This window comes from Haemaphysalis longicornis, unplaced genomic scaffold, assembly GCF_048455015.1.
Source record: "Haemaphysalis longicornis isolate Haplotype H1 unplaced genomic scaffold, Haemaphysalis longicornis Haplotype H1 scaffold_3, whole genome shotgun sequence".
NCBI lineage: Eukaryota > Metazoa > Arthropoda > Arachnida > Ixodida > Ixodidae > Haemaphysalis > Haemaphysalis longicornis.
In genome coordinates this window covers 199,095,687-199,110,105 of record NW_027526335.1, presented here as the reverse complement: position 1 = coordinate 199,110,105, position 14,419 = coordinate 199,095,687, and the positions used below count along the sequence as shown (strand labels likewise).

The 14,419-nt window shown below is 45.3% G+C and overlaps 1 non-coding gene across 1 annotated transcript; it reads left to right on the top strand.

Moving 5' to 3' along the window:
• The first annotated feature begins 12,591 nt into the window (after positions 1-12,591).
• Positions 12,592-12,663, top strand: Trnak-uuu (transfer RNA lysine (anticodon UUU)). Its single transcript has one exon. It is a non-coding gene; the product is annotated as a tRNA-Lys (tRNA).
• The last annotated feature ends 1,756 nt before the right edge of the window (positions 12,664-14,419 follow it).

The window sequence follows — 14,419 nt, the reverse complement described above, 5'->3', positions numbered from 1 at the left end:
TCAATGCAGGTAATTCTCAATGAGCATGGAGAGCAGTATGTAGATTAGCAGGTGATTAAAATACAGTAAAAGGCAGGTCTGTTTACTACTTCGACAAATGCTTTTGGTAGTGTACTTTTGGTTTCTTCAGGCGGGGTAGTACCGACGCATCTTGTTCCGTGTGGAAATTACGAGGCCAAGGTGCCTTGGTAGCGTGCACAATTGTAGCACCGCTGCACAAACTGCACCACGGGGAGTACAGGCCGAAAAGAAATCCACGCACAACAGGGCATGAACTACGCCCAACCAGAGCCATTCAATACCGCTCTGGTCGCGATACGTCTGCGTCACTATATGGGAAAGCTTGATATGCTGCCAAGAACAGCCGCTGCGCTGCGCAGGCTGTCCGTAAGAGGGCCGTTGCTGCCGGCGGGCTCCCCGCAGCATAGAGTTATAACTAGGGGGGCAACTGGCGCTAGCGTCTATGCGAACACCGAGGCGGCACTTATGCTTGCATGGGAATGAAGGGTATTTTTGTAACCGGTTTTTGTAGGATCGAAACGGGCCTATGTCTCCGCAAATGGTTTTTTGACACTAAAACTCTTATTGCCCGGTTCGCCGTTTTCATATTACATGGAGAACAAAAAAATTAGTGACCAAAAACTCTTTTTGTACGAATTAAAACGGCGCGTTTAAATAAAAAGCAGACGCGGAGTCTGGGAAGTTTGCGGAGTAGGTTTGCCATTTTCCGCCAACTACAGGTGAACGCTGATGTCTTGAAAATACATTTTGTTAAAAGTTTCCGCGTTGAACTTTTCAATATTAGGAAACTTTGTGTCCTGCTAAAAGATACCGATTGTTTTCGAAGAAGTTATTCTACCTTGAATTAGTGACCTTCATCAAGCTGCGTTCACATCAGCCGTCGCTACTGCTAGTCTACGCCGTAGGAGCCGGCGTTCTCATGAAAAGTGGGCCTGTTCAGAGCAGTTCGCAACCTTTGTCAGCTTCGAAAATTCATTGATATGGCTATTGAGCAGCGCCGCAACTTCTGTTTTTGTGCCCACTGTGGCGGCAAATAATTGCTAATTCAGCCATTTCGCAACACTGCTTACAAAACATCTCCACTGAGAGCGGCGTCATTTCGCCTGCCGCAATCAGTTCAGGAAGAAACGCATTTTTGAACGCTTGTTCCAACATCGGCAAATGCATTCATGCAAGTCAAAAACGAAAACGAAACTAGCTGCATGATTTAATCCATAATAACCTCCGGAACCCATAGGGTGCCAATCCGAATCCAGAAATACCCATCACGCCAAATGCGGCGGGCGATCGCAGTCATGGAGGAAAGAATACTTTCTCTCCTCTATGATCGCAGCGCTAGATTCCCTTCTAGTTGTTTTTGTATGAAACTGTGTGCCCCGAAGTAGTGGCAGCGGGGGCAGCCCAAAGGCCATGTCTGGAAGCTGTGCATCGGTCTCCGCAAAAAAAGCTTCTCTTTTCAGTGTCACGCGAACTTGGTAATCTAGGGCACCATGTACAAGGTCCACGACATGGAGCATGGAATCAACATTGTTTAAGACGTGCTCTATAGCGGGCTCCCGCTCCAGATACAGAAGCACAAAAGAAAACGTGTCGATCTTGTGTTTCCCAACAAGCGCCGGGCTTCGAGAGAAGGGGAAAACCGTCCACCGCCATTGAAAGCGGGCTCTTTTAGCGTTCACTGTAAAAATATGCGCGTTGGCGAAAAGTATTTTGATGGTGCCGACATTATTAGAACTGATGATCATGTCAAAAACGGGGACGTCCTCTCGCGACAACGACAGAGAGTGACACTCGGACCGGTGCCGCTGCAAGGACTCTTGGGGGCCTCCCTACGTACATGACAAAGCCAAAAATATTGCGTTCCATGGCAGCCAATAAAAGGCAACCAGCGAAGAGGCGGCGCGAGACGTCACATGTATGCGCAGTTAGCAGATGGCCAGAATGTGAACAGCGGCTCGGCAGGAAACGAAAGCGGCCAGGCAGCTGTTGCGCCGATGTGGTCGCGGCGTTCCTTTGGTCCTTCAGTCGTACGACCCTGTGGTATAGCAGCTGGCGGCATAGAAGTGCCTCTGAGTTATAGTTTTACAGATGCAGCAGCAGCCAGAGAAAGCGAACGGGCAGATCAGGCTTGCCGAAATGAAAAGGCGTGTGTTACCTTTCTCTGTTGCATGCGCTAATGGCGCAGGTTTGCAGTACCAGGCAACGACTCGAACGGTGTCAAAAGCAGCTTGCTAATATGTGAGGGCGGGCAAACAAAAATGAAAACTAGGGGAAATCCTGGACCCGCTCTCCACACGGGAAACCATTTGTACTTATGTTGTATATATTGTATACTACCGGTACTACCAGGCGATGCCCGGGTGGGCGTCTATACTAATGAAACTAATGGGAAAGCATCTGTTCAACTATTTGTTGTCATAATTAGGCAGTTCCCGGTGAAGTTTCACGAAATTAGGAACGCCCTCGTGCTGGCAATACAGTGGCTCCTACCGGAGGCGTGTGGTAATTCGAAACGGCTGGAACTGGTGTTTTGTAGGAAGTCTCCAAAAAACAAATTGTATCAATATTGTGCGCTGAAACGACTAACCACTATTCAGAAGGTATTATTGGTACTCACAAGTCACATGTTTCTAATAAATAAGGCCGGTAAGGGGAGGCGTGGTTGCATAAACTTTCAACAGGTCACGAGAACTGTGCGAGCGCGGGAAAATTGAATTAAATTCCTTGTCCAGAGAGGTGTAAGCTAAAAAAATCCTGATCTCGTCGTAACACAGGTGGTAGGACAAAATCCCAAAATCGGTTTTTGGACTACTGTTTAGGCAGCAGTTGCAATTAGGTATTCAGACGGGCGTTTAGGTCTTGAGGAATTTCATAAAACCCTCGATTTTCTTAAAAACGTGACTGTTCCTACTAGGTGGCCATTGTATAAAACCGTTCTAAAACAGTGTTTAGATCCCTCTATAAGTTACCTATATCAACAAAAACCAGGTCCATATGTTATCTAGCGTGGGAAAAATGTATATAAAAAGAATTCAGCACTCTTCCCTCTTTCTCCTGTGTATGTTTTTAAAAATTTCAACAATATTTCGCTGCTACACTCTAATGAGAATGCGCTCACGAAATTCGAAGCCGTTTGAACTAGCAGTTTGGCGAGGCGTTGATATCACCTGTCAGGCCTTTTCTGCTCGTCAGGCGTATCAATTCAAAAAGGTGTCTCCAATCCATACTGTGAAGCTGGTTGGAATGCAAAAGCTCTAAACGATACCCAAAACAATTGCCCATGCGACATCGGTTGAATTCACACCCGTGGCTCTACAAATAGATAAACGAGATTCGGCCAGCCATTACCTGTGATTCACGGAAGCGGTGTCCAAAACGCAGCAGCGTCGGCCACGACCGGGCTGGAGCGGTGGATGCCGTCGCTCTAGTCCCGCCGTGCGTCGGCAAAAACAAATAACAAATGAGAGTGTCTTTCGAAGGTAGAGCAGGAGGGCGGCATAAGCGGCTACTGCGTCATCTCTCTCACTGCCTTCCCCTCATTTTTGTTTCATGTGTCGCCTCCAAAATTCTCCCTCAACCTCCTCAGCCGCTGAATAAAAACGAGCATCGAGCCCGTTTTAGTTTCACGTTCGTAGAAGCTCCTCATACGTCGAACTTTCACGGTTGACCGCTTCGCATGCTCACAACGCGGAGAGTCTACGTGAGTCTCACCGACGTACGTAAGATCATCGCCTGCCGTATTTTTAATTTTTAGAATGCCAAACGCATAAGCCCAGACTGGCCAACCGAGCTCTCTCCTACTCCTGCCACTCTCCTCCAATCGCTAGCTTTCCAAGCGCTTTAGTCACGTGACCGGTTCATCTTGGGGCTACGCGTGGTGGAAAGCGGCAACGTTGCCAAAACGTGCTCCGCCACGGGTCTGAGTTTTCTAGCGCTGGCGAAAATGCCATTACTTCGGCAATCTCAAACATCCGTTGCCTTGGCAACCAGGCCGAAGCCGCTCTCGAGTTCCCTTGTGGTCCGGGGATCCCATTTCAGCTCGGGGCCCACCCTGCGACATATGGGCAATGCAGGCGTAGACGTCACTCGCACTGGGAGGCGGGCGATGCGTTTGGCATTGTAAAATACCGGAGTCGATGGTTAAATTCAAATTTTTACATTGCGGTATCCACGTTGCTTACGTGCGTACAGTTGACCAACGTGGCGTCACCCTGCTGTTCCTCTTCGGTGCGAAAACAGCTTCGTCGCTAATCCCCCCGTGCGATATGTTGTTCTAATCTGTTGGTTTCGCCTCCAGTTTGCCCATTCTTACCCTCACCGAAAGTTTAAACCATTACATAGCTTTTGTTTTTCGGGTAGGCGAGCGATTTTTTTATCTGTTAATCCTGGAGAAGTGGCGTTTGTCATCGTCGTATCAACAGTTTCGCGAGATGGCGAGCAGCATCTGTGTCTGCTAGTAGATGGCGCGAGGAGTAACGCGTGGTTGCGGGTGGAAGCGGGTGTATCCAATGGTAACTACGCGCGGAGTGCGTCGCGTACAAGTAACTAAAATGGTTTCAAACTACATGGGCGTGGGGTACGTATCTCTTTCACGTTTGCGTACCTGAACTGTGTACGCACATGAAATTGAGACTTTCTTCTGTCTCTCGTCTACAGGAGTTGGCGTAGCTTCGTCCTTAGTCGCTAAGACAACGGGCTCTCGCTCTGCGTCTCTTCAGGCCTAGCTTCGATCCTTCGCGGTGCCATTTTTAGTAAGTGCAGTTGACCTTAGGAATTCGCCTTGCCCTTGTAGCTCGCTGTAACGCTCGATGTCAAGCGACTGACGGAATCAGGCGGCGATGGCAGATAACGGACCCAAGTAGAGACCGGCGTGCCGTCGGAGGCCGTCCCGCAGACGCTTTAAAAGCCAAGCGATTTAAATAGTATTAACCATCACGAAACTACTGAACCGCTGGCGCTTGTCCTACATCGTTTAGAGCAAATAAAACCGCAGGCACATTTGAGGCAAAACATACGTTATAACTAGCAGCACCCGCGTATATTTAGTTCAAACGCTCGTTAGGATGGTTTTTACGATAACAATCGAGAACAAATAGCAGTGCAATGGCTGCACGTGGAGGAGGAAAAGCAACCACAAGACAAACCGCCGCTAGCGCTGATTTAGGCACGGGGCGCGCGAGCACTGCGAAGGTGGGAAATTTGAACTGCGTAGGACAAACATCCGCTCCATTCATTAAGAAAAGAGTGAGACAGGGCGGCGAAGATCGTGATGTGTGGTATTAGTAACAGCGCTACAGCCCCTACTGGCGAATCACTGCTCTGCTCTTCGGACAGCTTTCACGTTGAGAGGAATGGCTTCAATTTTTTTAGCCTGGTTTTAACGGTTTCTGGGGGCGCATGCCACGACAAAACCATTGGCTGCTTGAGGTAGAAAGTTTTGCGTTTATAAATTATTTTTGCCCTTCTGTCAGCGTCACACGGCGGTATCGTTAAAATCGGTTTGGTGTATTTCTATTGGTAACATTTATTTACAAAGATTAGTATCATTATTATTAGTTATTAGTGTACAATCTAGTCCACGTATAACAATATTCAAGTGCCAAGGAAATCCCATCGTTATAAACGATAATTGTTATAAGCGGGTTGCGAAATCAAACGACGGAAAAGAGCGCAAAACATTTTATTCGCATGCCAGCGAGGCCGTACTGCTACTAATTTGCCGAAAAGAAGCCACTGTCGGTCACCTTTGTTTGCCGCGTGTGAAGGTAGCGCAAATATTTGCCAAGAGCATCTACAGGTGTTTCAACCAGCTGAGGTAAATGTCCTTGGCGGAAACAAAGTCCCCGTGGGTCTGTCACGCATTGGGTCTTCTACGAAGACACTAGCTGAGTAGGATGCGCAGCTGCGACATTAGAGTAATCACTGTTGCAATTTTGGTGCACAATATAACCGGATTCAATCGTTATATCCGATATATTGTTATAAATGGTATCGTTATAAGTGCACTCGACTGTATTATCATAAAAAAGTATATCAGCAATATTTATTTCCTTACAGGCCTCTGAGCCAGCCCTTTTCCTAATGAAGTCATATCTATGAATTTATTGTCACAAATCGATTGAATGCATCAATCGGTGAAACATTTATTCGCTAGAATGCCATTTGGTTCCCCAATCCAGAAACGGCCCAGTGGGGTTGGTTAGGGAAAATCGTAAAACTGTTTTTCAGATATTTGTAGGGGCTACGGAAATGAGCAAAAAGCATTTCAATATGTAAACTGGTGAGCTAGATGATGACAAAGTTACGAAAACACTGTTTCTAATTTTTTTATTGCTTTGTGGTACAACTTCGCAAAATCCGCCCGTCGGTAAGCCCCTACGTCATGACCAGAATGTACCCCCGACAATACAGGTCAGTAGGTCTAGCAGGTGTGGCTGCGGGTTGATGAATCTCTCAATCAGTCAGTGTTCCAGTCAGTCGGGCGCTCATCTTTATAGGTATAGATAACATGGTTGGTACGGGGTGATACGTGGCTGCAGAGACTCCAACTGATGACCAAAGGTACTTGAACCGAAAAAAATTAACTGAATTCCACGTCCAGAAAGGGCTACGGTAAAAAACCCTGCCCGAGTCTTACTACACGTATTTGGACAAAAATTCTGCAATATGGTTTTTGATAACTGTGTGGGAAGCATTCCCAAGCAAAACAGAATTAAATATACCGACGGGTTGTTTATTGATTGAGTAATTTGTTAAAAGACGCAATTTTCTCAAAAGCGAAAAGGGTTTCAATTCGGTGGGGCTTGTAGAGACACCTTCTGAAACAGTGTTTAGATACCTTTATAAGCTACCTCTACCAACAAAAATCTGGTGAAAATGTGATCTTGCCTGCCAAAAAAACAGTTACATATAACGGAGACTATACCTATCATATATATATATATATATATATATATACGGGCGCAGTCCAGCCGGGCGCAGTCCAGCCGACATGGCTAATCGCCCTCCTTGCTTGTTGCAGGCTTTGCTTGCAATCATCAGCTGTTTATCACCGCCCCCTCCCCTGGATGTTCTTCTGGACCACTCCGGCACCTGCGCGATGGCATCTTCGTTTGCTGCTCGCCTCCTCCCCCGCTGGATGGGCCGCTGCAGCTGTCCTGGCCGTGCGCTCCGCGTGTGGTGGCGCCAGTGAAGTTCTGTGAGGTACCACCTTCCTCATCGACATCGACAGCCTGGGAAAAGGATATAAGAAGACTTCCCACCGCTCCAATCTTCAGTGGGCACGGGCGCAGTCCAGCCGACATGGCTAATCGCCCTCCTTGCTTGTTGCAGTTGTGTATGCCGTATTCACTGTATGCTAGAAGGTCCGATGACAGGTTTCTATTAGTTTTCCCGTGCCCACAAGTGCTCTGTGATTCTGTTTGCAATTGTGTTTCCATGGTTTTTCTATTACTACGTTCAGGCGATATAGAAAGCAACCCCGGTCCGTCTACACGTTCCCAGTCCGTACTAGACCTAGATACCCTACCTGATGACCCCACAGAACAAACAAAAGTCATGTTTCACCTCCTCAAGGATTTACACTCTCGAGCTCTGAAAAGTTCTGCGTGGCAAACCGAAGTTGTGGCTGAAATGAAGGCTATTAAGGATGGACAGAAAGCCATTGAAACCCAAATGTCAAATTTCCAAATGAAACTCAACCAATTAGAACAAAAATCGGAGCAGATTGAAAGCCAACAGCAGGAACTTTTGAGCTTGCAGAGCACAACCCACGAACTAACAAGTCAAAACTATGAACTCGCATCTCGTTTAGACGAACTAGAAGACCGATCTCGCCGAAACAACTTGATTTTTTACGGCATTCCAGACACAAAAGAAACGTGGGAAGAAACAGAAACCAAAATAGTGACCGAGCTAACATCGGTTCTTGATGGGTTTTCGCCTAATGAAATTGAGCGCGCACACAGACTGGGTAGTTTTTCAAACGGCAAAGTCCGGCCAATCATTGTTAAATTCAGCAACTTCAAAACAAAAGATAAATTCCTCGGTTTGAGGAAAGAACTGAAAGAAAAAGACCTCACTGTCGGCGAGGACTTTTCACCCAGTACCCGTCTGATACACAAAAAACTGATTGAATTCGGCAAAAAACAACCTGGATCACCCAAATTTCAACTAAGGTACAAAAAAATGAAGCTCAACAACAAATGGTACACCTACGATCTTATCTCGAATTCCATACGCGAAATGCAGGCAGAGGAAGACGCTTCTTCCAGCCGTCAACCGCAGGCCCTAACATAGGAACGCGTGAGGGGCAGTGGCTCGTCACTTTCACCCACGTGTCCATCTGTCGTATCCATTTTGTTTGGAAACGTTCGAAGCACAGTTAACAAACGCGACGCACTGTCATCAGTCATCGACACCTGCAACGCTCATATTATCGCCCTAACCGAAACGTGGCTATCAACTAATATCCGGGACTCCGAAATCTTTCATAATGCCTCTAACTTTTCCCTTTATCGCTGCGATAGAACCATACGACGAGGCGGTGGCGTAATGCTAGCCATTTCAAAAGATATTCCGTCATTATGCGTGCACATTAAAAACACCCTCGAGATGGTTTGGGCTTCAGTCACAATCAATCATCAAAAAGTAGTAATAGGTGTTTGCTACAGGTCTCCTTCTTCACCACCCGGTTTTGTTGACGACTTACATGACGCAATTAACAATATTCGAAACCGTTTTCCTTTGTCGCCTGTTTTCTTACTCGGCGATTTTAATTTTCCTAACATAGATTGGCACGCCGAGCAGCCTCACCTTACCTCGTTTTCTCAGGAATCCAGCGACTTTCTTGAAATGTGTTCTATATTCTCTCTAACACAATTAGTTTCTGAACCGACTAGAATTGCGGATAACTGTGCAAATACCCTCGACCTTATCTTAACTAATCGCCCTGATTTCGTTTCCCCAATCACTTACTTGCCTGGAATAAGCGACCATTGTCTTCTCACTCTCGATATTCACGCACCGATCTTAAAAACAAGACGAGTTAGAAAAACTGTACACGACTACAGCGGAGCTGACTTCGCTTCCATAAATAACGCCTTGTCACAATTTATTGAAGTTTTTTTTCGAAATTTTGATGATCGTTCGGTCGAAGAAAACTGGGACATTTTTGCGCGTAAAGTTCATGAACTAACCGAAAAGCACATTCCACAACGTACAATCACCACTAACACGCATGCACCTTGGTACAATATTCATATCAAACGTCTAGCTAACAAAAAGAAGCGTCTTTATCGCCAGGCCAAACGAAATCCTACAAACACGCGCTGGTCCGCCTATAATATTGCTTCGAATGCTTATGTTTCAGCTATTAAAAATGTCAAATTGTACTTTTTAACCAATACACTACCAGCCATGCTAAAAAACAACCCTAGACAGTTCTGGCGAGCTATTAATCCGTCATATTCTGTCAAAATTAGCTTGGTTGACCCGTCAAATAACCCGATCCCTGAAGACCAAAGTGCTAGTGTCTTGCAAGAGGTATTCGTTAACATTTTTTCGGATGCAAAACACAACTACCTTCCTGTGACAAATCACTATAACTACACCATCATGCCTCAAATATCTTTCGACATAGCTGGTATATATAAATTAATTAGTGGTCTTCGTAATCATTCCTCCCCTGGTTATGACAACATCACAACAAAATTTCTAAAAAACACGTCCACCTACAGTGCCATCCTACTAACAAAAATTTTTCAACAATCATTAGATATGTCCAGTCTTCCCACATCATGGAAAATCGGAAAGGTGGTTCCAGTTCACAAATCGGGGAACAAATCTAATCCAGCTAACTACCGTCCTATTTCTCTTACAAGTACTTGTTGCAAGCTTTTAGAACACGTAATTTACTCCAACTTGGTAAAATTCCTAGAATCAAACTCATTTTTCACATCGGCACAACATGGATTTCGCAAATCATACTCATGTGAAACTCAGCTTGCATTGCTAACTCATAAGCTGCATCAAATCCTAGATCGCTCATCACACGCCGACTGTATTTTTCTGGATTTTTCAAAAGCATTCGATAAGGTATCACATAAACTACTACTCCATAAGCTAGGGAAACTAAACATAGATCGGAATGTCCTTAGATGAATTGAGTATTTTCTAACTAATCGTACCCAATTTGTTTCAGCTAACGGCCATAACTCCAAACTAAGTAATGTTGATTCTGGTGTACCCCAAGGATCCGTCCTTGGTCCGCTTTTATTTCTTATCTATATTAACGACCTTCATAATGTCGTGTCTTCTAATTTGCACCTTTTCGCAGATGACTGTGTTATATTTCGGGAAATAACCAGCGAAAATGATAGTCGAATACTTCAATCTGATCTCTCTGCTATTAATAACTGGTGTAATACATGGCTAATGGAACTGAATACAAATAAATGTAAAGTCATGCATGTTTCTAGGATTAACGTAACTCGATGTTCCTACTACCTCAATAACGTATGCTTGCAATCCGTTGACTCTTACAAATACTTAGGTGTCCATATTACTTTTAACCTAGCGTGGGATGCTCACGTGGAATATGTTGCTAATAACGCTACCAGAATGCTGGGCTACTTGCGTAGGAACTTCCATAACGCACCATCATCATTAAAACTACTACTGTATAAAACATTAGTGCGCTCTAAATTAGAATATGCTTCATCAGTATGGGACCCTAGTCACGATAAACTAACCTACCGTCTTGAAATGGTCCAGAATAACTCTGCACGCTTCATTCTTTCCAATTATAACCGTACAGCCAGCATAACAACTATGAAGTCCAGTCTTGACCTGCCGTTACTACAGACTCGTCGTAAAATTGCTCGCCTCAGCTTATTTCACAAACTATATCATCATAATGAGCTACGCCATAAATTAATTCCCTCTCCGTCCTACCATTCCCATCGCATTGATCACGCTCACAAAGTAGGTCTCAACTCATGTCTTACGAGAACGTTCGCGCAATCATTTACACCCCGTACATCACGAGACTGGAACCACCTTCCTGCAGAAATTGTATCGATTACTGATAACCATTTTTTTCACGATACCCTACCTAACATTGTATAATAAGGTGAACTCATCCTTACATAACAAACTGATTGCTTTATTTGCGTTTGTATTTTATCTGACTGCTTTTGTTATTTACCTGAATTGTTTATTTACTTGATATGAATGTATCTTTATATAACAAAATGATTGCTTTATTTGCGTTTATATTGTAACTGACTGCTTTTTTTTTTACGTTTGTATTGTAGATTGTAACCACTCCCCTCTGTAATGCCTTCCGGCCCTGAGGGTAAATAAATAAAAAAATAAAAAAAAAATCTGACAATTGAGGGCGGTAGCCAGCGCCACTCTGACTACACGGGGAGAAGGGGACCTTCTTTTCAACCCCCGGGGCGTGACTCCAACGTCTACAGCCTGTCATGAGCGGGTAACTGGCGGGAAGCCCTCTTATGCTACCTAGGCATCAAGGCTGCCAGAACCGAGACCCTCGCTAGGCTTTCGCATAATAATACAGTAAGGAAATGAGGGGCTCGTTGAGGAAATACAGAAAGATAGGTCAGCAGTCTACGACGCCAAAGGAGGCATAGGGGTGTGGTTAGGCTCTTTTCTTTTTTTTTTTTACTACGGTTAATGAAGTGAACATTTTTTTTAATATACAGAAGAAAGAAAGAAAAACACGCGCCCAGAGTGGGGACCGAACCCACGCCTTTCGATTACACGCCTTTCGATTTGGCGTCGTAGACTGCTGACCTATCTTTCTGTATTTCCTCAACGAGCCCCTCATTTCCTTACTATATTATTCGGCGAAAGCCTAGCGAGGGTCTCGGTTCTGGCAGCCTTGATGCCTAGGTAGCATAAGAGGGCTTCCTGCCAGTTACCCGCTCATGACAGGCTGTAGACGTTGGAGTCACGCCCCGTGGGTTGAAAAGCAGGTCCCCTTCTCCCCGTGTAGTCAGAGTGGTGCTGGCTACCACCCTCAAGTGTCAGATACACTTCTAGTAAATATAAATAGATAAGAAAGTGAAGGGGAACACAGTCGCCCAGATAGCCGAATTGGTAAGGCATTCGACATGTAATCTAAAGGCGTGGGTTCGGTCCCCACTCTGGGCGCGTTTTTCTTTCTTTCTTCTGTATATTAAAAAAAAATGTTCACTTCATTAACCGTAGTAAAAAAAAAAAGAAAAGAGCCTAACCACACCCCTATGCCTCCTTTGGCGTCGTAGACTGCTGACCTATCTTTCTGTATTTCCTCAACGAGCCCCTCATTTCCTTACTATATTATTCTGCGAAAGCCTAGCGAGGGTCTCGGTTCTGGCAGCCTTGATGCCTAGGTAGCTTAAGAGGGCTGCCCGCCAGTTACCCGCTCATGACAGGCTGTAGACGTTGGAGTCACGCCCCGGGGGTTCTCCCCGTGTAGTCAGAGTGGCGCTGGCTAGCACCCTCAAGTGTCAGATACACTTCTAGTAAATATAAATAGCCCAGAAAGTGAAGGAGAACACAGTCGCCCAGATAGCCGAATTGGTAAGGCATTCGACATTTAATCGAAAGGCGTGGGTTCGGTCCCCACTCTGGGCGCGTGTTTTTCTTTCTTTCTTCTGTATATTAAAAAAATGTTCACTTCATTAACCGTAGTAAAAAAAAAAGAAAAGAGCCTAACCATACGAAAAATCCCGCCCTACTGAGGCCCTACGTCATGACACGAATGTACTCCCCAAAGTGCAAGTGTCCAGGGAAAGCAGTTTTTGGTTGGGCGTTGGTGAAGGAGGGAATCAGTCAGTCAGCCATTCAGTCGGGAGATTCTGTTTATAGGTATGGTATCGCAATAGCTACAGGTATGGGCTAACATATAAGTATAGGTATTGTAGGTATTGCTATAACATGGGCTTGTAGGGGGAGGCATGCGGTTGCATAAACTCCCAAAAGATGCTAAGAGCTACGCGAGCGTCGGCAAACGGAACAAAATTCCATGACCAAAGAAGTGTAAGTAAAAAAAAAAAACTCCTGCCCGCGTTTTTGTAGGCGTGCTAATTCAATACAGAAAAATTTGTTTCCGGACAACTATTGGGCAGCATTTACAAGTACAAACGAATTAGGTATACCCACGGGCGGTCCAGCTATTGCGTATCTTGTTAAAACACGTAATGTTCTTAAAAATAATCTTTGTTCCTATTGGGTGGGTTTTATGGAAAACTCTAACTGTTCGACACCACGTCATAGGCCGTCGCGCACGGGTAAACGATGAGGTTCAAACCTCCCGCAAAAACTATAAATGAATTTGAGCAGCTGCCAACATTTAGCGTATTCAGTGGAAACCGTTTTGTCGGTTTTGTCTCCGTTTGTTTACATTTCGCGAGGGTAGATGGCGTCGCGAGTGAAATTTGCACCCAAAGTAGCCGCGAGTTGAGTGAAAATGGCGTCCTGTTTCACTGCGCGCTCGGCGAACGCAGCATGGTGAAGATGAACGGATTAGCGTACTGTGCCTACACACGGCTACCACAAGCACGGGCGGGCGTAAGAAAAATATTTCAGCGTGAAACTGTGAGGGGGAAAAAAACGTTTTTATTTCCGATCCCGAAGTTCAAGTCGAACTCGTCCGGATGGCTGAAGACGCCGCCGGGGTCCAAGGACTCCTGGCTGCCGCCTAAAAAGGGGAAGAGGACCGAGGAGGATCTCCAACCTCTTCCTTTTCCCACCGGGCACACAATAAAGTTATTCTCTCTCTCTCTCCTCTATGGCTACAAGCCATAAAGACCAGCCCATCAGCGAAGTTAAATATGACCTACAAAGAAGAAATAACGTTGGAATTCCTAGGTGAGACCACGAAAACCTTGATCTACGGGTGAACCCCTAAGGTTGGCTCTACTGGAAAGAGTGCTGCGAAATCTGCGCACTTTCCAATAGAAAATAAGATTTTATTTAACGCACATAGGCAGAGGTACATTTTTTTGTCGCGTTTAAATTTTTGATTACGCTGCAGTTTGATTACAAATGCCTAGTTTTTGTTTCCTGGTTCATGAAAATATTTTAGGAAAATCATTCTATCCGTTGTTTCTGTGCGCTTGTTTCGTGCCACTGTGCTGACAGCAGGAATAGCAGACGATTCCTCATTCATACCGTTCACTTCCCGTGCCATGTCGGCTCAGCGCAAATTTCTGGCCGGAGATGAAAATTCATGTCTATTTTTGTCCACGTGAGGGAGAAAAGAAGCAGCGCTACGTGAAAAACATTTTTACGCACATAGTGGAGAGCCAAAGTAGAAAAGCCTGATTTACTGTAGACTCGAAATATGGTAGGCCCAGGGGCTTCTATCACACCGTTGTTCAGCCCCTCT